Source organism: Stegodyphus dumicola, chromosome 7, assembly GCF_044657685.1.
Source record: "Stegodyphus dumicola isolate Sdum_Otavi_A_Nest chromosome 7, ASM4465768v1".
In the NCBI taxonomy this organism is placed as follows: domain Eukaryota; kingdom Metazoa; phylum Arthropoda; class Arachnida; order Araneae; family Eresidae; genus Stegodyphus; species Stegodyphus dumicola.
In genome coordinates, this window is record NC_140774.1 from 191,375,780 (window position 1) to 191,400,544 (window position 24,765).

Sequence of the window (24,765 nt, forward strand, 5' to 3'; positions counted from 1 at the left end):
GAAATATAATTAAACAATACTGCAATAAATTGACAGAAGCAAACATATACAGAATTATTTTTACTATGTACAGTTCACTTCATTTCATTTTATGATTGTCAAGATTTATTTTATAAATAGTGCAGAATTTTACTTTACAAACATTTTAGCTCGAGATATTTTCTTCTTCGGTTTTCAATTCAAACTTCTGAGCTGGCAGTCAAAACAGAGATAAAATTTGAAGTTTGCTCTCATTCTTTCAAAACATTCCTCAACCCATTCCAGGCATTCCGCCCATTCCAGGCATTCCACCCATTCCTGGGAATCCACCCATTCCAGGCATTCCACCCATTCCAGGCATTCCACCCATTCCAGGCATTCCACCCATTCCAGGGAATCCGCCCATTCCAGGCATTCCACCCATTCCAGGCATCATCTGTGGTGCGCTGTGTACCAAGAAAGCACTTGTTGCGAGTACCACTAGTATGATCTAGAAAGATTAAAAAAGGAAATTTATTAAAAATAATCAACGTGAATTATTTTTTAAACCACATCAAACTTTAAAATTTTAAATCGTATCTCTACAGTAATCAAGAGACAGAGTGTTTAACAGTAAACTTCTGTTCATTAAGAAATCTATCAAAAAATAACAGGTATTCTATTAGGTGTGTTGAAAAGTTTTACCCATCGTTAGTTTAAATGGAAAGAAAATAATGCAAAGAAACCAAAGTAGCTATGACTTTATATAGCTGCAAACATTATTTGAGACCTCTTGCTATTGTTGTGGTAGTAATTTACACTGCATGGATAAATCTCTATTTTAAGTTAAAAAAGGTATCGTCATTCTGTTTTCATGTCATCCTCATCCTCATAGGTATGGAGGACGAAGATCTTTTGTAATAATCTGTAAGGTTGTACTTGAACTGATACTTGAATTTGAGTACTACAGCCCTACTAGACAACTAGCGATTTATCGCTACGTCTGAAAATAGTATGAGAAAGACTTAGGAAGATTTAAACAACCTTTACATTAAACCGATCTTTTAACATAAAAGGCACGACTTGTGCTTGATGCTGTTTATTTTTTATAACTTTGCTTAGACCTTCGTCAGAAATTACTGACTGACGATGTGTCTGAGCTGTACACCATCTTTTTTCCAGCTGTTTCTACAGATCTCTCAGCCATTGAGACTCGTTAGACACTAAGACTGATGGAATTCTAGCAGAGGTGAAACTACATGGAATGAATTGCCAGCATCTGTTATCCAAGCTCATTTAGACCCAATACCCAGCTAGATTTCAGCCATTGTGTGACCCGGTGGCGCAGCAGCACCACAGGTCAGGGGTTCGATCTCCGGGTTGGGCAAGCTTAACTGAGCAATGTCGGATTGTCACATGTATGGTGCTCAAGGCTGTTGCCAACGACAGGCGCAATCTTGCCCTCCTTTCCACGATAAATTTCGTGGGCTTGTGCTGATGCTACTGTCAGACAAGTAAGATACTATGCTTCTCAATTATGCACAAACAACATCTCCCACCCTCCAACGGAACACTTGGTTAACAGTACACTAAAAGAGTTCCTCTCAAAGACACGCACGAACAACATTACTCCTGTCAAACCATGATAGGTCAAACTCCTGTCAAACCATGATCCTGTCAAACCGTGAGGTCTACGGCTATATCGAGAAACTCCATGCTCCATGAAACTATATCAAGAAACTCCAAGAGTGCTGGGCTGGACAAAATTTCAAACAAAATTATCAAAAGCATGGAGACTCTCATGCTATTAAAACTTGTTGCTATTATCAACGCCATGCTTCATCTGGGCCACTATCCTACGCCACGGAAGACAGCCATCATTACCCCAGTACCAAAGCCTGGAAAGCCACCATCAGAACCAGCTTCTCACAGACCCATCAGCCTTCTAGCCTCGCTAAGCAAAGTAGCTGAATACATCATCCTACAGAGAAACCTTGCTTATACCGAACTAAACAACATCATCATTCCACAGCAGCATGGGCTTCGTAAGATGCACTCTACTGTTCACCAGCTCTACAGAGTCACTGAGATGATTTCACAAGAACTCCAAGACCGTCAAACTACTGGTGCCATCTTTCTCGATGTAGCTCTTACAGACTTACAGCTTATTCTTACACTATAGACTTATTCTTACTGACCCATCAGCTAGAAGGCTGATGGGTCTGTAAGACGCCTTTGATCGGGTTTGGCTTGAGGGCCTCATGTACAAAATCATCACTCTGGGTTTCCCAGAGTACATCACAGCCATCACCTACTCCTATCTTAAGGATAAACACTTTATCGTTCGTGTAAGCAAGTCACACTCTACCCCACGGGCTATCAAGGTTGGCGTCCCGCTAGGGAGCCTCCTTAGGCCCATTTAGGGCCCTTAGACCCATACTATAATATCTACACGAACGATATCCCACAATCACCACACACCACCTTGGCAATGTACGCCGATGACACGGCAGTCCTCTTAAAAAATGCATCTCCTGGCCCAGTTATACAAGCACTCCAAACACACATCAACGTTATATGTTCATTTTGCTGACCTTGCTGAAAATTTCTATAAAAATATTCCAAATGTTAACAACAGCACTATTCCAGTGCTTAATTACGATTACAGCACTGAAAGAAATAGAAAACGACGGCTTGCGGTTCTCAGATACCTCGATCAGTAACTGTCTTCTAAATTACTCATTCACCTAATTGTCCCACCTTAATTTTCCTGCACACTATCTCATACTGGTTGTTTTCTGGTGTTGCTGTTTACGTTATATATATTTGACCTGTATTTATTGTATATATTATACGTTTCATTATGCTTTATTTCCATTGCTATTTTATATTATTTACTCATATTATATAAACTTCACACGCGAGGACTCTCAAATTCAGTGAGCTTTAGGCACTTTTTTGTTATTCTTCTCTCCACGTCATTTGCTTATCTGCTTATCTGCGCACTTACCTTCGTCATGGCCTGCACCGCAAGTGTGTTTCTGTTGGACTCATTTACGTGCTCTCCCAGTTTTTATTACTGCTCTGACCTTTCATTTGCATCGACATGTATTATAAACTGCTCGAAACTACCAGAGATTCGAAAGTCGGAAGCATTACGCCTGGATAGCGACTTCACGCGGGTACCCGATTTTGCGAACCTCTTCGAGTTTGCCTGAGCCGACATATAAGTTAAATTAGACAGACAGCCATTGTTGCTGCCGGAGATGGCAGTTCCATGTACAGTAAGACCCCGCTTAACGCGGGGGATACGTTCCATCAAAGTAGAGCGTAATGCGAAACAGCGCTAAACGAGGCTATCTTTACATGTAAATATTGTGGTTAGGAGAAGATGGCTAGGAAATTGGTTAGGTATTAAATTTAAAAAGTATGTTTTTTTAATAAAAAATAAAACCAAACGTTTATTTCTTAAAGCCCAAATTAATACCACATTATTATTTTTTGCAAAAATAAAAAACAAAATATAAATAACAAAATGAATATTCTTAAAAAAAAAAAAAAACAAATAAAATTCTAAGTCAGTCATATTTAGTTAGCCTTCCGCGTTTTCAGTGTTCTGCCTTTTTGTGACAAAAGTATCTAATGTTGTTTGCCTTTTTCTTTTGCGTTGTTCTCTTAAAAGTTCTTCATAAACGGATAGAGCATCTCTAACACCACGCCTTACTTTTGAGCTCCTGTCAAAATTTGGATCATTTTCAATGAATTGATCCATTATTTCAGTTATGGTAGACAAACTCCTTTTTACAAACGCCATCGAAAGTTCTTTTTGCTCTTCTTCTGAATCACTGCTGTCAACATTTTTGTTTTCTTCTTGTTCAGTTAATTCCTTGAGCTCATCATTAGAAAGACTAGCCGCTGCTTCTTGAATTATTTCTTCGACATCTTCCACATTTACCCCTTCAAAATATGTCTGTACAATACCGCACCAAACAAGAAATACAAGTACACTCTTTCGGATATGTATTTGAAACCTATCGCTGCATAATATTAACGGCATACGGGGATAGCATTTCGTGGAATCCCCGGGTTGAAATAAAAGAGCGCTAAACCGAAACGACGCTAAACGAAACAGCGTTAAGCGGGGTCTTACTGTACTGAATTCTGCAGGTTGTGTACCTCAAACCACCTTTCAAATTTCATCACGTCTTCCTCCCATTATGGGATATAATAAATAAGATTTTATGATTTGCTTTTCTTTGTGTTATAGCAATTTTAATGTCCATCAGCGTAGTTTTCTGATACAAAACACGAAAAAGGATAAAATATTTAACAAATCGTGAACAAAACCGACTGATTGCTACATAAAAATATAAACAAAATCTGATAAAGATTCCATTAACACTATACTTTAAAACTTTTTGAAATAATTTGCTAGCACTGTTACAGCGTTTCTGGACGACTAGCAAGTGTGTTAAAAAAAAGTAGTCTCAGATTTCAGAGCTGATATAAATTTTACTGATAAAGGAGCTTACATAATTCTCTGATTCAATCTTAGAGTTACAATTGGTGAAATGCCTTACTAAAACTCGTTCTTGTAGAAACGCTAGATTACGTACTGATTCACACCGCACTCAAAAGTATGGTCGACAAACATAGAAATTAAAGCACGATTTTAAAATGCCCTGAGAATTCTCTGAGAATGATTTTTTGATACATCATATAAAATAAAACTGAACTACTATTTGTTTGATCAAAAATATTAAAATGTCGAAAATTAGAGAGTTTTAATGCAACCAAATAAAATTAAAACTGCGAAGAAAATTCTGGAAATGTATGTAAGACGAAAATGGATGGTACACAATGTACAGAAAACATCTGATGTTACATTCAAAAACTCTCTTAACCTAAGTCATCCGCATCTAAAGTAAAAGAAAATCTTCCCATGAGGAATAGCTACAGTAAAAAATCCATTAAAAATTTAAATAAAAGCGTCAAAAATAAGTTAGATTAATGTCAGCAAGAAAAAACATAGTACAAAAGTACATTCAGCTAAACAAATGCTAAAAAATCAAAACAGTTTATCTGAAACTAACGCATTTATAAGAGAAAGGACACTCCGAAGAACAATTGAATAGCACTTGATTCACTAATGATATTGAGAACAATACTTGAAATATCAGAGAGATTACTGTCTCTGCAAATGGCATACTTTTCGAAAAATTTAAATCTTTGTTACAAGAAAAGAAATTTGAAACAAAATCATGCATTTTTCGAGGGTTTAAAAAATGTGTAATTTACTAACATATCACCAATTACTTTGAATAACTTTGCATATTTCCGCTACAGCCTTTTATGTCTTATGTTCAGAATACACTTTATCTTCATACATTTTTGTAATGCCAGCCATGTTTCGAATAAAACTTCTATATTTTCTGAATTACTTGCTACTGCATTTTCAATCATTTTTCTAGAAATAAAAAATATCACTAAATTACCAGTAAATCAACTTTAACTGTCAATTTTAACAAGCTACTAGTCGTAAAGAAAGTATTCTAATCACGAAAAATTCTGGGTATCATATTTCAAACGAAAATATCAATTTTGACCGCTTTCGAATGCAATTTAACAATATTTTTGCGTGACATCAGTATGTAAGGACAAAATAAAAGACACTTTTTCTCCAAACGCATTATAAAATTGATTTAAAATGGGTTCAAAAGAGATTTTTTTTCCCATGACGTACGTTCGTCCGTATGTACGAACATATGTATTTCGGATAACTCAAAAAGGAATAGCCTCAGAACGTTGAAGCATTTTGTACGTAGGACTGCTGTAACATGTAATCGTGCACCTCCTTTTTTGGTTGCAATCGGCCGCACCAAACTATACTATATAAATATATATATATATATATATATATATATATATCCACTCCGTTACTCGGCCCGGTAAGTTCAGCTTCGTGTTCTAAAATGCTGGTAAAGAGTGCATTTTTTTGCTTTAAAAATGATTGAATTATGTTGTTTTTATCTTCCAGTTCAGGGTTTTGTGCCTTTAGTTGATCTGCATGCAATAGCTGTAGAATTATCAACAATTTAAAAGTGTGGGTATACATAATTTTTTAAGATAGCAGCCATATTGTTTACGTTTGGAACTTGGCAGAATAATAAATAAATCAGTTTCTGCACCTTCAATGTCTTTTTGCCCAGGGGGACCGAAAGTAAACTTTCCATTTTGTGCACCAAAAAATCTGCCTTCTTTACCTGACGGCCTAATTGCTTGTTTTCTGCGTAGAAACTGTAATTTTAATTGTGATAATTTTTTTTAAATGCTTTAACTGTATCTGGTGTTGTGTAGTTTTCTGTATTTTACAATTTTTAATGAAGGTGTTTTGAGTACTTTTGTAGTTTTGTTTTGCCGCGAAGTGAGAACTGAATTAATTAAACGAGAAATATTCTGTAATTGAAATTCCAGGAACTAAGTTTAAAAGAAATGCAGCAAAATTTTCGTATAATTTAATATTCCATACAAGGAAGTTATGTGGTGTCCGCATCAGATTCTTTTCAATTAATACAATAATTAAGTATAATAAAAAATTATAAAAATAGAAGTTTGCATCCTTGTTGTTGTGGCTTATGTCATTTGACTATGGAAAAAATCAGAACATCTGCGAATTTTATCGGGGCGAGTAACCCAGGATTGCGGCTTCGCAGACATGGTCTTGGGTAATAGGCGACAATACGACTTTGTGCACTTTCGTCCCAGTTTTGAAAGAGTATCCCGCAGATGACGGATAGGTATGTTTCGCAACTGTCTCTCCCTACCACTAAGTCCTTTGAGAAAACTTTCATTCGCCGTGTAATTTCAATGCAGTGTTGCCATGCTGCATCATGCATAGACATAACGCAGCATGGGATTTTAGTGGTCCCATGCTGCAAGTCCCATGTTTGTCCCACTGAAGTCCCATGTTTGTAAATGCATAGACATTATGGACTTAGAAAGGTTCAACCCATCTGCTATACGGCAGCCAATTAATGCTAAGCATTACATCGATCATGTTAAATAATGAATCTGGTTGAATCGATTTTCTGGATCCTCTTGATGATATTATACCCTTAAATTGTGGTGCAGGTTTCTACTACAATCGAACCTTTTCGCTCCCACAGTATCGTTATACGATACATTTCAGAGGCCCACCAGCGGCTAAGCGGTAAAGTAGCTGAACACTGGTTGTTCGGTCCGAGGTTCGAATCCTGCGAACTGGCTGGCTGCACGAGCGTTTTCGTTATTTTCCTCATATGTAACATGTGTACGAGCTAGTTTCCTTTAAAAAATCCTCCACGAAGGCATCCCTCCCCTTAGGTAGGTACAGGCTTTGCCGTAATCACACAAACTAAACCAAACGATACTCTTCAGTTTCCTTTTCCGTATAAAATGTGAAATCGGAGTGAAGAGTGGCCCATACTATCTGATACGCTAAAACGAAATACTTTATTTCAAACTTTAAATGTGTATAAATTATGACAGAATGCAGTGAAACCTTACTTGATTAGATTCCCTTGAGAGTTAGACTTGTTAAGAATATTATTTATTATTTTATTCTACGAATACTAACAACGCGCGTTAACCCTTTCCGGCACGCTACTGTTAAAGTCGGAGTTTTGGTTAAAAAAAAAAAAAAAAAAAGGTAGGCAGTCTAATTAGGCCTAGTGGAGTACACAAGTAAAACTTTGTGAAGACACTTATCGTTTATTTCTGTGGGTGTGCCGAAAGAGGGCACAGAGATTGAATAGAGCTTCGGAAAGAGTGCTGAAACGAGCATTGTTGTCAATGAACTGACCGATGAGATGCGGAGAAACAAAGAATACAAACTCTCACTTGTCCTAGATTATCGGTGAGCCCGATCTGGGCCCACCTAGGGTTCCCCGTTTGATTCTAGGCAAGATTTCAACGTAAAAAATTTAAAACTAATATATAATAATAATAATATAGATTAGCATACAGCCAAAAAATAACATAGAAATTTCTTTTCAAACAATTCCTTTTATACCCTAAAATAAATCTTGCAGATTTCTTTCAAATATGACAGGCTTAAAAAACTAAACATGGCTAAAATATATGGACTGGTTTGTGTTTAGCTGCCATCTACTATAAATAGAGAAGGTTCAGAGTAACCTATAAATCCCTCTTCATTCAATGCTTCTGTGCGTACAGAAGGAAACTTTTAGGTCTGTCCAGACCGGACACACTGTGCCGCAAAGGGTTAAGAATTAATAAGCGCTTTACGCAGTAGTACGCGGCATAAAATTTTATGTTTAAATATGGCAGTAAGATATAATAGGACCTGATAATTTAAATTCATTTCTTATTTCATTATTTTACGGAACTAATTCAAATCTAAAAATGTAATCATTATTTTCAATATTGCTTATTTGAACTTATTCGAACATTTATTTAATTTTAATACTAATATTACTTGTTTATATATTAAGAAATAATATTTGAATAACATGCGCAAGAATCGAAATGTTTCCATAAAAAGCAGATTTTTTTTAGGAATTATTTTTGTGTGTTAAGCTTTACTGCAACAGACGCTACGGCACACAATCACACTCCAAGGTCACGGACGTAAGGTCAACTTAATTTCTTCGACGAAAAGGCGAAAAACGAAGCAGTTAAAAGATCACGGATATAAGGAATGTTCTGCCGCCCAAGTGATATAGTGGTTAGCGTCACAAACTGCTATGCCGAAGTGACAGGGTTTGAATCCCGGAGAAGGCATGAATGTTTATAAATGTATAGTGTCCATGCGGCATGGTGGCACTCTAAATATGCGGCTAGCCGTCCTATCGAGAAGTTGGTAGCAGGGGAAGAGGAGTGGGAGACCCCTTACCTGTCCCTCCATGGGGTGCTCTCCGTCAAAATTCGGTGAGGAACTGAGCTAAATTACACGGTCACGTGCAAGGAGCTCAAGGCTGTTGCCAACGATAAGCGTAACTTGTGCTCCTTGCCACGACACGAGGAATTTCGTAGGCTTGGGCTAATGATAGGTCAGATAAATGAACTTAACAGCAAATAATTAACAGCAACAAACAACAACAGGAATGTTGTGCTATTAGACCGCAAATAAAATTTTCTGCAGAGGATATTATAGTAAAGAAATATTGTTTGATTTTAACAAAGAAAAATAAAATTTAAAAAAGAAAAACAGGCTTCAGAATTGAAATTTCGACCAAAGGGGCGTTTTTTTAACGTTTTATATGTTATCTTTATTTATTAAATAACATGGTCTACGTATTCAAATCATTAAATTCAGTTCTCGCTTTGAAATCGTTTAGTTTTCAAACGTTTTACAAAATTTGAAATCGATAATGAAACATATTTCAAATTCAAATTAGGACTTCCACGTGCTCATATTCTATAGAAGATTACGTTATTCAAATTTTGATGGCTCTAGGTACCGTTGTTTTACCACAATGCGAGAAACATATACACATTTATGCACATTCTTCATTATATTTATCTTCTTTAACTATAAGGTAGAACGATAATATATGGTGGCGAAGATCTGAAAAGTGATACAGCCTTTTAATGTTTTCAACGCAAAATGCCAAAACGAAATTAATAGTCCTTCAGGGCAAATTGTCCCTTTGGACTAATAAATGCGAAATGTGTCCACTGAATTTTATATATATTCCTTTCCTTGTGTCTCTTAAGAAATTTTAAGTTTTTAAGGTAAGACTCTAAAGAGCGAATCTAAAGAGAAACGAGTTTTGTCCTTCGCATTTTCTCAAGACGAAAAATTATCGAGGATGATCATTTTAAATTTTGATACAAGTTAAAATTACAATCATTAAAAAAACCGTTTTTTAGAAAGTTAAACTTTATCATTAAATATATTCGGAATTGGAACCGAATTTTGGACAAAGTGCCTCTAGAACGGTGGGCTCGAACTGACAGACAATGCCATTTTTTTTTTGTAGATTTTATTAATGCAGATAATTGGAATGAAAACATCATCTGAACTTTATAATACAAAAATTTTGTCTCATGCCTATTTTTCGATAAACGGCGAAAACACCAGTTAAAAGTAAAATATGAAGATTTCCAGCAGAAATAAGGAATTTTTAAGTAATGAGGAAGTGTCCATGATACAGAAGAAAATACTTAATTAACTCTTGTATACAAAAGAATTTACGTAAGAATAAGAGATTTTTTAAAGCAAAAGATTAAATCATCGGATAAAATAAATCCGAAGTTTTACCGAATCCATTTTGAGGCATTTTGGATGTCAAGAAAACTCATTTATTATAATAAAATTTTACTTTCCCTTCAGTTTTTCTCACACCGAAAACCTTCTGTACTATAACATAAACAGCAGTGTTACATGATTAGTATCAAACATTTCAACACTGTACCACATAGAAACTGGTATACTTACAATATATTTCATGTTTCCAGATTGTGATTACCGTCTCGCAAATTTATTTAAATTTTCATCAATGGCGAAGAAGTGAATGCTGCCAGCTTATATTGAGCTTATATGCAAACGATATTGCGTGAGACTAGTTGCATGTCGTAAGGCCATTTTCCTTATTCTCTTCGCAGTAATAGTTAACTATAAAAATCTGAGGACAAAGCTTAGCGTATTTGAAAGAGAACATATCGCGTGGGCGTATCGCATTCTACGTTAACGGTCAAGAAAAATATTTATGAGTGAGTAATTAATACGTCTTTCTAACGCTTTCTGTAGTTTCCCCATTAATGCTACGGTAAATGTTTTAATTTCGTAAATTCCTGGATTATTTAGGATGAATTTAAAAGGTATAAGGTATTTTCTCCCTCCTTTCTGCCTGCATCAGTGGTGTAAGGGTTAGCACACTCGGCAAGCTCATTCAAGTTCCTAGTTTAAAGAAACAGCCTATAGGATTGGTTAATCAGGTGTGAAGGGAAGGAACATCTGTTGGAAAAATTAATGTTAAAAACGCATAGTCCTTACTTATTTCTTTTATCACATACGATTTTCCTATTTTCTTTTCCTCATCTATAAATTTCATGCATATTTTGAGCCCTCCATGTATTAGTACAATTATCGCACATAAGATCCTAGTATTTTAATCCCTTTTATGCACATAATTTTATTCCTTTCCAGGTGCCGAGCGGAAAGTCGATGAACACTGGTAGTTCGGTTCGAGATTCGAATCCTGCGAACGGGCTGGCTGCACGGGTGTTTTCGTGGTTTTCCCCATGTGTAACCCCCCCCCGGGGATCGACGTAGAGTACTCTGCGAAGTACTGGTTAGGATTTGTACCTAGGCGGTCTCGGCCACGGGGATGTAATATTTTTGAGCCTGGCGGTTCCCGATGATCCGTGGAGCGGGGCCAGTCTCCACTCTCCACTCTTCACGGGTCGGGTGGCGTAAATCCCCGTAACTAGGGTAGTAGGGTCGACAAATAGCGACTGGGCCATTGAGCGCCCAGTCACCGCTATCCTTGGTGTTCCGTGTAAGGCCTGGAGGGAGGGGTACCCCGTGCAGTACTGGCGGGTAGCTTTTTAAACGACCAGTCATAGCACCAGGCATTCAGCCCACCCCATCATGGTCTCTGATCGCTGGAACGGTGGTCTTAGTTGACCAGTGTAGCGGTGGGCCTGCTTTAGCAGGTGGAGATCTTCTCGAAGCTGTCGTTCATGGTGATGTGGGCACCGGGACTTCAGGTGGAGTGCATGACCATCTCCAAGGTGACTTGTGCTGGGTTGCCCGCCGCGTGCCTAATATCGGGGGGTTAAGTTGGGTAGTAAAGTCCTCCACCAAGGCATCCCTCCTCTTAGGCCCTCGAGGCTTTGTCAAAATTACATAAAATCAAACGAAAATAGCCCTTTTCATTTACGGTGTATTTGCCAACTATGTGCATTAGCTTTGTCCCTTTCGTGCAGTTTTGTGTGTTGTTTGAGAATATTTTATTTGGTTTTACCAAGTCTTGACTGCCTGAGTTGCAGTTTGACCGACTTGTAACTTCCGTCATTGATTAAACAATTCATCCTGTGTTTGGTGCAGAATGCATTTTTTTATTCCTTTTAGCTCAAAGGTGCAATTTTTCCAGAAGTGCTATTTATTTCGTTTTGGCATTTTGCGTTGGTTCACGTTAAACGGCGAATCAGTTTTTAAATTGTTGCCACCAAATATTATCGCCCTGTATTATATTTCAAGAAATTAAATAATGAAGAATCTGCATAAATGTAGGTATGTTTGTCGCATTGGGATAAAACAACGATACTTAGAGCCATCCAGTTTAGAATTACTTACATCTCGACCCGAATATGGGCATCTGGATGCCCGAATATGAATAAAGTATGTACGTGTTTTTGATTGAGAATCCCAAAGATTTCAAAGCGAGCAATGGCAACACTGTACGGGAGAAAAAAATACATTTTTATCTCCAGCGGGCGACATTGTGTATCGGAAATTTTGAAGATATGCTCTTTTTAAATTATTTTGTGATAGTGCTGTTGAAATGAATTTTGCAATTTAAGGGCGAAGAACATGATATTTAATAAATAAAGGTAACACACAAGACGTTAAGAAAAGCCCTTTTGGGCGTAATATAAAATCTGAAAACGTTCAGAATTTTTTTTTCTTTTTCTAAATCCAATGGCTGTCACTTGCGTATTGAACACTGGCCACTTCTAATGCTAGAAGTGGTAGCCATTTTATTGTGGAGGTACCTAAGACATAGCTACCGCCGCCACCTATGAAGAGACAGGCAGTTACAACCAAGCCTTCACCGAGATTCGAACCCGAGACTTTTGGTAGTACAGTAAGTACAGTTACTAACCACTATACTGTCTGGGCAGCAGTATCCCTCCTGGAGAGACATTTATATGGAGGAAACCTAGTATTAGAATAGTGATAATACCGCATATTGCAGCTTTCAACATTCGGTTATAAGCAAGTTGACGTATCGGCATTTTTAACTATTTTATAGTAACATTGTTTGGTAATAATAACCCCCCATATCCTTGTTAAAACAATTGGATAAAATTATTGAAAAAGAAATACAGTCTTGGAATTTTCTCGCAGGAAGCGATGAGTTTCAGAGTTTTTCCCACCTCATCTGGAGAATACTATTTACGGACTTCCTCACACGTTAGGCCCAATTCCGGATTCACTCAGGAATCTGGAAGGAGCAGGGATAGGAATTCCCCGCTGCATGGCAGAATAATAACAATAGTGTGAAAGTATCAAAACTCAGCTATTATTCAAACGCACCCCTTCTTTCTCACACACAAGTGTAATGTTACGTGACAGAAGCAATCATCATTGATGGTTTCCCTTCAGATTTTTGTCCTTATTTATTTAGCAGTTTTCCTCCAACTGTCCTTCAAAAATAATTGCTTCTATTCTGTGGTTCCGTGAATAGTCTATAGATCACGAAGGTTTATATCACGCAAACTCTATTATATAATTTGTTCATTTGTTCAGAAATATGCTTGCGTTATAAAAGTTTTAAAACCGAAGGTATAAAAATGTGATTTAAATTAAATTAATGCAGTTAATATAAAAAAAAGTGCGATCAAGATAAACACTTTGCGAAACAGATACTTAACAGGCATTTAGGTTTAGATTTCAATGAAATGTTTCCAGTTTACGGTGCTCCGATTTACGCTTTTTGCTGCTACGCTGCGAAGAGAAGGAGTTACGCTGTCTGTGAAAGCCTGCAGTCTATATTTTGAACCTTCATTCTTCTCAGGGACTCAAAGTTTGCGCTAATTGTAATAGTCCTAGTTGCTTGCTAACTAGACGAGAAATTAGCTGTTAAAGGTATTTGAGAATTTCCTTGGGTTGTCTGATAGTTGAAAGCGTTGTCTTCTGTCATCAGATAGCTCTGCAGCGGAGTCGCCATCTATCGATGTTCTTGAGAGATAGTGCTGAAAATGAAAGTTAGGGTTAGCTCCTAGGAAAATGTGTCGCCATCTGTTGTAAGTTCTGGGAACCTCTTTAATAAATTTATCTTTAAGTTAATAAACCTCTTCTGCGAAATTTAAAGTAATCCTTACTTCAAAGGTTATTGCGAGTTTTCAGTACTGGATTTAGATTGTTTAATTCTATCTGCGATGCCGTTCATTTTTTGAATAAAGTTATACTCCTGCTTTTAAAGAGCGATTGGAGATAGGGTACCTAGTCGCCGGTGATGAATCATCGTCTACCGCCTTTTAGTTCGGGAGCCACATGCAGTGTATTTTAGAATTTTGCAAAGTCAGGAAACTGAAAAAAATCCGCAATGCCGTCGCCGAGATTCGAACTTGCGATCTCTCGAATCGTGTCCAGCGTGATTCCAGTCATACGATGAAAATATGCAGAAAGGAGGGAGAAAACTGAAACATACAGTAAAAAATGGAGGAAAACATTGTTAACTCGAAATTTAATAACTTAATGTAAAGGGTTAGGCCCGATAAATCAAATATGTCGTGATGTTTTCTATTTTTTAAAAAAGATAAAAAAGGATTTGATATTTTTATTGTAGTATTACAACCAACCAACAATTACTTTACGTTTAATGATTCAAGTATGCTTTAGGAGCGTTATGCTTTAAGCTGCATATATTGATGGTGTAAAAAATTGACTAAAGTCTTTTGTAAATTAATAGTTTTTTTTTTTTTTATCCGTATGATATTCAATGAATTACATGATATATCTGAAAATTTAGTTGCAAAACTGATTTAGAATTAAATTTTGTCCTACCCATCTATACATTCATTAAATTTTTCGATTGCAACTAAGGGACACTTAACTTGTGACATTTAGTAATTTAAGTACACCTTGTACAAAAAAAAATAGGACAGTTCTACACCTCCTGCTCTACTAAGTCAATTGACGTAATTTAACTTCTATTTTTCATGTCTCGAAAGCTCGAAGTAGGATATATATCAGATTTGTATACAACATTTTTCTAACATAGTTATTTTGACACAAAATCAACTTTCTCTGAAATGACCTATTTTTTTCATTTTGCTTCTACGCCTCAAATCATGACAAAGAGCCAAGTTTTGTAAAAATCGCACATGTAGTTTTTGAAAAAGTACAAAAGTTTAGCTCCTCAGTGTTAATTGAATATGGTATATATTTATTAATATCGCTTCTTTTAATAAACTTACTGGATTCCTTATTTCACAATTCGAAATTTAGATTCAATCCAAACACATTTCGCAACTTTTTTTTTTTTTTTTTTCCTAATTTGTTTTTTTATTTGTAATTTTTTAGTAATTTTTATAAGTGTTTGGGAAAAAAATTGTGCTTTATAACCTATAACATTTTTGCCATCATTTTAAAGTAGATACATTTCTAGGATAAGTGCAAAAAATTAAAATTTTTTATTTACAATTTCTGAAGTTATACGTAAATTTATATATTGGAGCGATTTGAAATTTGGCATTTTTCTTATGCCAAATATAGTGTGCGCACTTTATTAAAATTATTTGAAAAAATGGACGACGCTTCTTCTATTCAGCTCGCTCACAGTGAAAGGATTGATTATCATGTGCGTGATTATGACAAAGCCTCGAGGGCTATCTGCCTAAGGGAAGGGATGCCTTCGTGGAGGACTTTCTAAGAGAAACTGGCTCGTATACACATTATACATGGGGAAAACCACGAAAACGCCCTTAAATCCAGCCCGTTCGTGGGATTCGAGCCTCGAACCGAACTACCAGTGTTCAGCTGGACTTTACCGCTCGGTCGCTGGTGGGCCCGATTGATTAGCATGAATTAAGAATTTCGTCAAGTGAATTATTTTTTGCATCAAACTGGAAAATGTGCGCCAAGACAAAATTTTAAAATTTCTCGGCCAGCTTCTGATCAAACTTTACAAAACTAAATATTTATGCATAATTTGAATTGTAGAATCGAAATTCCAAATATTGAAAAAAACATTGGTATGTTATTTTGGAAAAAGTGCGATTTTGTGTCAAAATGCATATGTTAGAACTAGCGTAAACTTAGAAGCAAATACAGTGTAATAAAACCTTCATAAATTCTTGTGCGAGATCGTTATAATCTGAAATCTTTCAGCTCCTCCTCCTCGTATCTGTGTTATGATAGAACCAAAATTTTAATATTGAAAAAATATGGAAGCTAACTAAATTTACATTTTAAAGCATAATATTTCTGTGTTTATTCATTTACGATAATTAATACTTTATGATTTAACGCAATAACGCGAAGTTAACGACTTCGAATAATACTTTGCAGGTTTCTTATAAATTATTAGCCCAAAGAGCGTTAGACCAGAAAGACTATTAATTTCAAAACGGCACTTTTTGTCGATTCTCTGTTCAAATTGTTGCCACCAAATATTATTGCCATGTATGAACTGGAGGCACCCTTCAGCCCACCTGGACACGAGTGTCCCCACAGCTCAAAAGAAGGGTCTCCGTATCTCCACAAAAGAGAGCAGCTAGTAACCCAGCTACCCCCAAACAGCAAACAAAAATACTAAATTAAAAATAAGTGAACACATCTAACACAAAATTACAAACCAACAAACAAAAAACAAACCATAAACACAAATTCACAACATAGAACATAACATATATCTAAAACCCATATAAATACAGAATTCAATTTTAAAAGAAGATTCCTACAAGCGCCTCGACTCGCTTTGAGGGCCCACCAGCGGCCGAGCGGTAAAGTCGCTGAACACTGGTAGTTCGGTCCGAGGATCAAATCCCGCGAATGGGCGTTTTCTTGGTTTTGCCCATGTGTAACGTGTATACGAGCCAGTTTCCCTTAGAAAGTCCTCCACGAAGGCATCCCTCTCTTTAGGCAATAGCCCTCGTGTGCTTTGCCATAATTAAATAATCCAATCGAATCTACGACTCACTTTGAAATCGTTGAGTAATCTTTAGCGCTCGAGACTGTGTATCAGAAATTCTAAAGATATGCTCTTTTTATTAAATTATTTTGTGATATTGCTGTTGAATTGAATTTTATGGTTTAAGAGCGAAACACATGAAATAAATAAGGTAACTCACAAAACGTTAGGAAAACCCTCCTTTGGGCGTAATACAAAATCTAAAAGCTTTCTGATTTTTTTTTTTACCTTATTTTCTTTATTCGACCACAGGAGAGTTTGCTCAGAAGTGTTATTAGTCTCGAAACTGGATTTTGCGTTGAATCACTGTAAAAGACTGAATCACTTTTGATATTGTTGCCACCAGGTGTTATCGCTCTATATTATTTTAAAAGAAAAACATATAATTTATTTTTAAACAGTCTTCAAAGATTTTCCACATCACTACATTACGGATTCGAATAAGCAAACCGGAATTTATCTACGACGTAATACATTTCTGAAACAATACAAAAAAACAAGGACAGAGGATGTTACTTTTGTAAGCGAGTAAATTATTCTAGTGGAACAAAAGAAGGGCGAATGACAAGCGAGCCAAGGTACGAATACATTAAACAGATGATAGTTCGGGATCGTATTGCATGAATGTTTACATTAAGCGAATTAAAATTCAGATACGTGACAGTTTAATATTAGGATGCTGGGTTAAGATTTCATGGCATTCCAGGAATCATTTCCCGACTGAGGTCAGATGACGGATCTTTTTTCAGACTGACAGGAATTATTATCTGAAAAACGCATATATATATACATATATATATATGCGTTTTTCAGATAATAATTATAGTAATTTATGCAGAAAGTGGCAATTAAAATATATTCAGGTCTTTTACCGTTAAATAACATCACAGTTGTAAATTTTTTTTTGTTTCACTGTTGACAGTGTGTGGATTGTTGTGACACGTTTAAAATAAGTGAAAATAAAAGGTTCAGAGCTGCACAATATTTAATTCTTCACGAATCCTCTTCATTTCGTATATAGAATGGGGAGTTGGCACTTAGATTTCTGTGCAGTTTGCAAAAACACCAACTACACATTTCTGTGCAGTCTACAAGGCTTTCAGTTTAGTTCTGCATCGAAGAAAAGCAAGCCAAACATAGCAAAGGAAGTGGAACGGAATTAAATATGAGTAACATGTTTTTAATAGACAGAAAGCCATTTTGAACACTTAAGCTGGTGTATTTAATTTAATTATGGCAAAGCACACGAGGGCTATCTGCCTGAGGGGAGGGACGCCTTCGTGGAGGACTTTCTAAGCGAACACTTCAGGGAAAGTTAACTTCGGCAATTATATAACCTTTTTAAATTGGACTTCTGTTGCTAATACAAGGTTACGAAATAAAGAATTCTAAAATAGATTAAATTTTTTAACTAATCTCTACATATAATAAAAAAAGTGTCTGTGTGTCTTTTGTTCGAGCTGCGCTTAAGCTAATAGACCCAGGGCTACGAAATTGGGTACATAGGTGCATCTAGAACAGCGTACCTCGAAAGCGATTACTTTTTGAAATTCGAATTGGATTTTTTATCTGTTTGATTTTATCGAATTATTTTGAATAGTTTCATTCTTTTAGAAATGTGGTTTTGGTAACAGGTTTTCATACAGTTGCATACTGGACTGCTGACTGTGGAAAATATGAGATAAAATGCTGCTTTTCTTCTTTTAAATTTTGGACGCGCACATCGTAATTTTCAAACGAGTGTACTGTTCTGTTACCAGGACCCGATCCAGAAATGTAGGTATGGATGGATGCATGTGTTCATGTATGGATTATATGTGTAACAATGATTGGGACCCCTAAACCGTAGTCGCACTTTTAAAGGGGAAGTATATAAAGTATTTCTTTCAACTTCTTAGCATGCCATGTCTAGAGGTCAGCAGGCTTGACGCGTTTTCGAGATGTTCGTGTCCTGGCGAGGGCACTGCTCATTTTTCACTTCTCCTGCTTTCAAAAAATTCCTAATGTCTTCTCTACAAAGTAATATATTTTATTTAGATTGTCTTTCTCAGGAAGCAAGACTGAAAATTAAAATAAGAAAGTATTCGACATAAATTTCAATTTTTTTTATCGATCATACATAACACAAATAAAGATTTGGGTAAAATCCTAGTTTACGGTGCAGCCTTGGCGCGACTTTGAAAATGCGCGATTTTGAAAATTATCGCCAACACCAAAAATGATCCAAAGAACGTCTATATACTATACCAAAGATTCTTTGACTATACACTATGTGTGTAAATACATGGTAAAAGTTTACAATTGGGTGCCCCTTGTTTTTTGGAGATTCTTTTTTGACGGCAAGATCGGCGTCAGGAAGACACAATTTCAAGGTGGCCGCTACACAAAACCAAAATAAAAAGTCAAAGAATTGCATAAACTGTGTGTCCATGTACACATCGATCTGTTTTCACTTAAAAAAACATCCCAGAATTGCACAAACTAGGCATTGCGCACTGTTTAAATTTGTCCATGTACACATCAATCTATTTTTATTTTAAAAAAATCAGGATGCTAAAGCAAAGTTACACTATCATGGTAACCAGAAATACGATTTCATCGCCAAAATTTTACAAAAACTTGTCGCTAATCGAAGGGGCACCCAATTCTACACTAGAGCCAAATACATAATATATACTATATATAACTATATATATTTTTTGAATGACCCGTTTACTACTCATCGTTTGTCCCGTTTTTACTGCTCATCATAAAGTCGCCAAAAGCAGCCAAATCCCGTGTGCACCGGATACTAGGATTAAACCAAGATTTGTTCTTTCATAGAGATATTATTTATTTTTGAAGCAACAGTATATGAAAAATGAGCAATGCTCTCGCCGGGACTCGAACCCGGACTTCTGGAATACGCGCCCAGTGTGCTAACCTGTACTACAATTGTACGTAAGCAAACACTGTTGATTATGTCTTAAAACTCAACTCTTTCATAATACAGTTTGGTTAACCATCTTTAAAATACAATTTGCGCATTAAAATTAGTAGTTTGAAAACGAAAACTTCGTATTAATGATAGACACATTTAAGATTTATTAATGGAATACTTTAAAAACTGCAGTGATAAATACTGATAAAATTTACACCGATTTTTAAATCTTTCATAGGTTTTTCGCAAGAAAAGAATACGCAAATGCAAAAATTTATAAAAAGTGTGGATGTTTTCTCTTATTTGAACTTCACCTTGATTAAGGAGTTCACATTAATTATTACACCATCAAGTGTCAATCATCTCTTTTTATAACTTAAATATTAGCAGTAAAATATTCAGCATGAATTAGACTATCGGTTGTAAAACAGGCTATTGACTTTAATTTCTCATTATCTAAACCAGTCGAAGTACTTCGAAATACACTTAATGAATGAGAATCTTTTGATAAATAATTTAATAATAATCATCATTAATAATAAGCTATCTTTCATTTCTAAAAAAATATATATTTAGTAAAAAGTAACTCCAAAATGTCACATAGTTTTGACGATATTATAACGTATTATCACGTATACAATGTTATTATAGAAACCATTAAAATAATAAAAAATTGAAATACAATTATTTTGTAGCTGAGATGAGCAACGTACGGTGCCAAGAATACATTTATTAATTGCGTTGACAGTGCAAATTGATTATAAAATTAATTTCCAAAATGATTCAGTAATATTAAAAATACATTTTGCTGTACATAAATTATGCAAAAATGAGACTATAAAAATGTGGCGTTCTTTTATGTTTCTTTATATATTAAGACTTGTATGCTGTACGCACTTCTTTGCTGAGTTTCCTATCAGATAGGAAAGCTATTAAAGCAAGTTCACATTTGAGATAAAGTCTTGGACCTTGATACAGCTATATTTGTTTTTTAAGAAGTTTATTAACTTCCCGTCGTATAGAGGCTTACTTAAATAATTTTTTATGCGTTTCGCAAAATATAGTTAGGTCACAGACAGTATACAAAATTTATTTTGGAAACAATAGCTACTTTTAACAAACATTTGTTAAGACGTAAGCAAGAATAAATGAATAATGTAAAGAATTTTAGCATTCGCTCCGGTGTCCCAAAGAAAGCCATTATATTCTTATTACAAAACTTCTTAACGGAAGATAATTATCCTTTGACAAGTAGTAATAAATATCAGCTTTTTATTTCGCATTTATACCATAGTGTAAATACTTCTAGATTTTCCAGAGAGTTACTGACGTTAGTTTTAGTAATAAATATGGTGTAAATTGGATTCGAAAACACTCAAGCCTTAAACATTTTTTTAAAATTCTTCTTACAATAATTGCAAATCAAGAGAAAGAAAACTATTTAAGTTGCCACGGAAATCTCAGACGACTTTTTATTTTTAGTTTTCGGAAACTAACGGTTTCAAGAGTGTAGAATTAAAACGTGTCGTGAGTATTTTTTAAATAATAGTAAATAAAATGCATTATTTTAAAAATTAGATCTATTTTAAAGTACAATACAGCAAATATTACTGTAATGCGAAACTTGCATATTTTGCAGACCATGTACTGTATTAATACATATTTAATAAAACAACACCTTTCCTCGGAAATGCTCTTAAACATTTTATGGAATATTTACATGATTAGACCTTTTTTAGGCTGATGAGCAATGCACTCTTATAATATCGAATGTAATGAAATCAATACCTGGAGCACTTAAGACAGTAAAATGCCGTCGAATATAAGGTCAGTCTACTGTCAAATTTCTCCGGGCTTTTGACACTTGTTTTCTGCTTAAACAATTATAAAATATATTTTATTTCCCATTCTTTTCAGATTTCCTTTATTATAACACACTGAACATCTTTCCCGTTTCTTCGATTTACCCCGTGGGAAATTTAATAATAACTAGAATAATAGTTACGATAGGTAGGCACAATAAAAAAAAAAAATAAGTATAATCTCTTACCTAAAGACGCGCTCAGTCTCTGGTACTCGAAACGGGTTTGACCATCTTTAAGATTTTGCTCCATTTTCTTGGAAAGTCGCTGTTTATAAGCGAATCCCTTGTCGCTGTGGCGGAAGGTTTCGGGACACCTCTAAGCTTTCCGGTAAATCCACTGCATCCACGTTTATATGCGACGACGGGAGAAAGGTATGGAAGCACGCGAAAATATTTCATGGGTCGCGGAAGGGTCCGGGACACCTTCAAGCTTTTCGCTAAAATGCGAGAGCAGCATCCGCACATTCGGTCCTGCTTCCATGGCTGTATCCTTCGAAGGAAATACCGATGATTCTCCTCCATAAGCTCGCTAAAATAAACGCCAAAAGCAAGCTCGCCAACTCGCCAATGCAAGAAACAACAACAACAACAACAAAAAAAAAAAAAAAGCATATATGTTACTATCCTATATTCTCTCTATAATAAGGTAACATGTAACTTTCGTAAGATGTGACCCTCTCTTTTAAAAGATTTTGAGTAATAAAGGATAGGTTTATAGAAATAGGATAAGTATGCAGTTTCTCTTCGAATCTAGTGGATACATATTAGATAAATATGTAAGTCTACTGATCCTTGCTCTTTTATTTTTTCCATTTTTTCTTCTACTTCCCTGATTTCGCCCCTCCTCTTCGACACGACATGGTCGGCGTTAGCGAATCAGCGGTTTCTAATTTGTCTGCGCATGTCATTTCTTCCATGTTTTGTTGCTTTGTTTCAGTTTCTTTTCTTTCTTTTTTTTTAGAATATTGCTTGGCAGCATTGTTTTACACGCCAAGCAAAGTTTGGCGTTAGTGTAACCCTAAAGTTATTTCGTTTTTGCCTTATTAGTATGTATGATTTGTGACTTGATGTAAGAACATAATGGTGTTCGTTTTTTAGCGAAGTTACATAGGCATTATATAAGCACATGCGTGTGCTAGTATTCAATAATGTTGTTTTTGTTAAAATAAATTTGTTATTGTTAATATTACAATCCACTTACTGAAGTTAAGTTTCATTAAATAAGTTGGAGCTATCTTCGGCAAGGACACAGTTAAGTCTAACTGAAAAACAGAATAAATATTTAAACGTTTCTAATATTAAAATGCGGAATTTGTAAAAACGTTAAATGACTTTAGATTCAATGACTAAACATGGAAAGCTTAATAAGAGATATATTAAATAATATTGGTATGATTTTTAAAAAATTCCTTAAGACTATAAAATGAGTGTAAAAGAAATACGTTTTTACTTTAGCACATACCAGCTTTAATTTAATATTTGTTTGTATGCACAGTTTTGTATGCTAAAGAAAATAGAGGCTTCTAGCTTCAATAAAATGTCGTACTTTAATGGGGCATAAATGACTTGTTGTGGCTCTCATCTTGGGAATTCAGGGGGACAGGAAGAAGTCACCCACTTCGTGAGTTAGTTTTATTTTGTTCACTCATCATATACAAGGAGGGGGTTGTAGAAGGTGGCTATTGTTCGTTATGAGGCAGTTGGCATTAAGAAAGGGCTCTTCTGGTTACATAAGAAAAGGGGTCTTCAATTAAATTTCGCACAGTTCCTATCCTGCCAAATATACTGTAGACAATTGTAGAAGGTCTAGGCGAGAATAAATAAAGAACGGAATGTGGGAAACATCTGCAATCAGTGTTGCTTATATTTCAGACTTTAAAAAGTAAAAACGAAAAATCTTTTTTTAGCCTAAAGGGGCAACTTGGCCAGGAGGGCTTTTAATTTTCGTTCTGGTATTTTGCGTTGATTCACTATAAATCCAGAAAATGATTCTTAGTGGTGTTAAGATTATTATTACTATGCATTGCTATGCCACAGTGCTTTCGAAAATACCATTTTCAGAGGTATATTAACATTATGCTCGTATCGTGGTCTAAAAAGAAACACTTACTCACTTACTGAATCAAGTGTACGGCAAACAGATATTCGGCACTTGTAAAGAAAATAAAGGTAAATCAAAATATATTATATTTTCGTTTTTCCGAATGTAAAACCATCTTAAGATACCATCAGATTTAATCTTTAAATATAAAATTAATTATTTGTTGATAAGTGGAAAAATTTCATCAAGCAATGTACATGAAAGGTATCTGCAATAAAGAATTATGCTGTTATCCTGTTTGTAGCCGGACGTGATTCTAAGTCCAAGGTTAAAATCGAGCAATTTTATTTGTTATATGAAAATGCTATTAAAAACAAGATCGAACATTTCAGATGATATATAAATATACCGGCTACGTATTTATTTTATGATTTGATACAAAATTTGCATTAATATTTAAAACTGTTCCTTAGCGATACATAAGAAAATCGTATATAAATATAAAAGCAAGACAAGCACATTTTCGGGAAAATATACCCTTTTGTGACATATTTTAGTTGTACGTTTCTATTTTGGCAGCGCCATCTCCACCTCATAGGGTAGTCGATCAGTAATTCCAAAACTATGCAGTTTTTAAATATTTTAGCCCAATCGGCGTTAGCCGGCTGAGTACATTAAATGCATGCTAACGATCCCTCAATTACAACAAAAGGTTTCCTTGATTATGAAGAAACTTTTCGCGTATAAAAGAGAAGACATATGTCAAGATGTTATCCCATCTGTATAAATACCTCTTATTCCATAACTTGCAAAAATAATGCAAGATTTCAGAAATATTGCAAATGTCTGAAACAGGCTAAATATGGTATGAATAGTTTTTACAAAATAATTACATTAAGAATTTGGACTGTATTAGGAGATGAGGGGGAAAAATCTTGTAATAATTAAATCATTAATTAAAAAATAATATATGACTCTATTAGATATATTAGTGTAAATGTAAGTATTATGGGATTTTCTAATGTATATTTTCTGTATTTATGATACATTAATTTACAAAAATAATAATGTAAGACTTCAGTGCTGATGCAATTGTGTGTAACAAGTTAAAAAA

General features: G+C 35.2%; 2 long non-coding RNA genes across 10 annotated transcripts in view; one reads left to right on the forward strand and one right to left on the reverse strand.

Moving 5' to 3' along the window:
- Positions 1-24,765, forward strand: part of LOC146996594 (uncharacterized) — a 269,877-nt gene that overhangs the window by 21,143 nt on the left and 223,969 nt on the right. Inside the window, exon 1 of one of the 9 annotated variants that reach the window (XR_015042294.1) lies at positions 8,097-8,363. The exons of the other annotated variants lie outside the window; for them this stretch is intronic. This is a non-coding gene — a long non-coding RNA (uncharacterized LOC146996594). Of the gene's footprint in view, positions 1-8,096; positions 8,364-24,765 lie in introns of those variants that run through there. 9 annotated transcript variants of the gene reach the window in all.
- Positions 46-10,545, reverse strand: LOC118201954 (uncharacterized). The gene is made up of 2 exons (XR_015042287.1): positions 10,400-10,545; positions 46-469 (listed from the first exon to the last, which is right to left on the reverse strand). It is a non-coding gene; the product is annotated as an uncharacterized LOC118201954 (long non-coding RNA).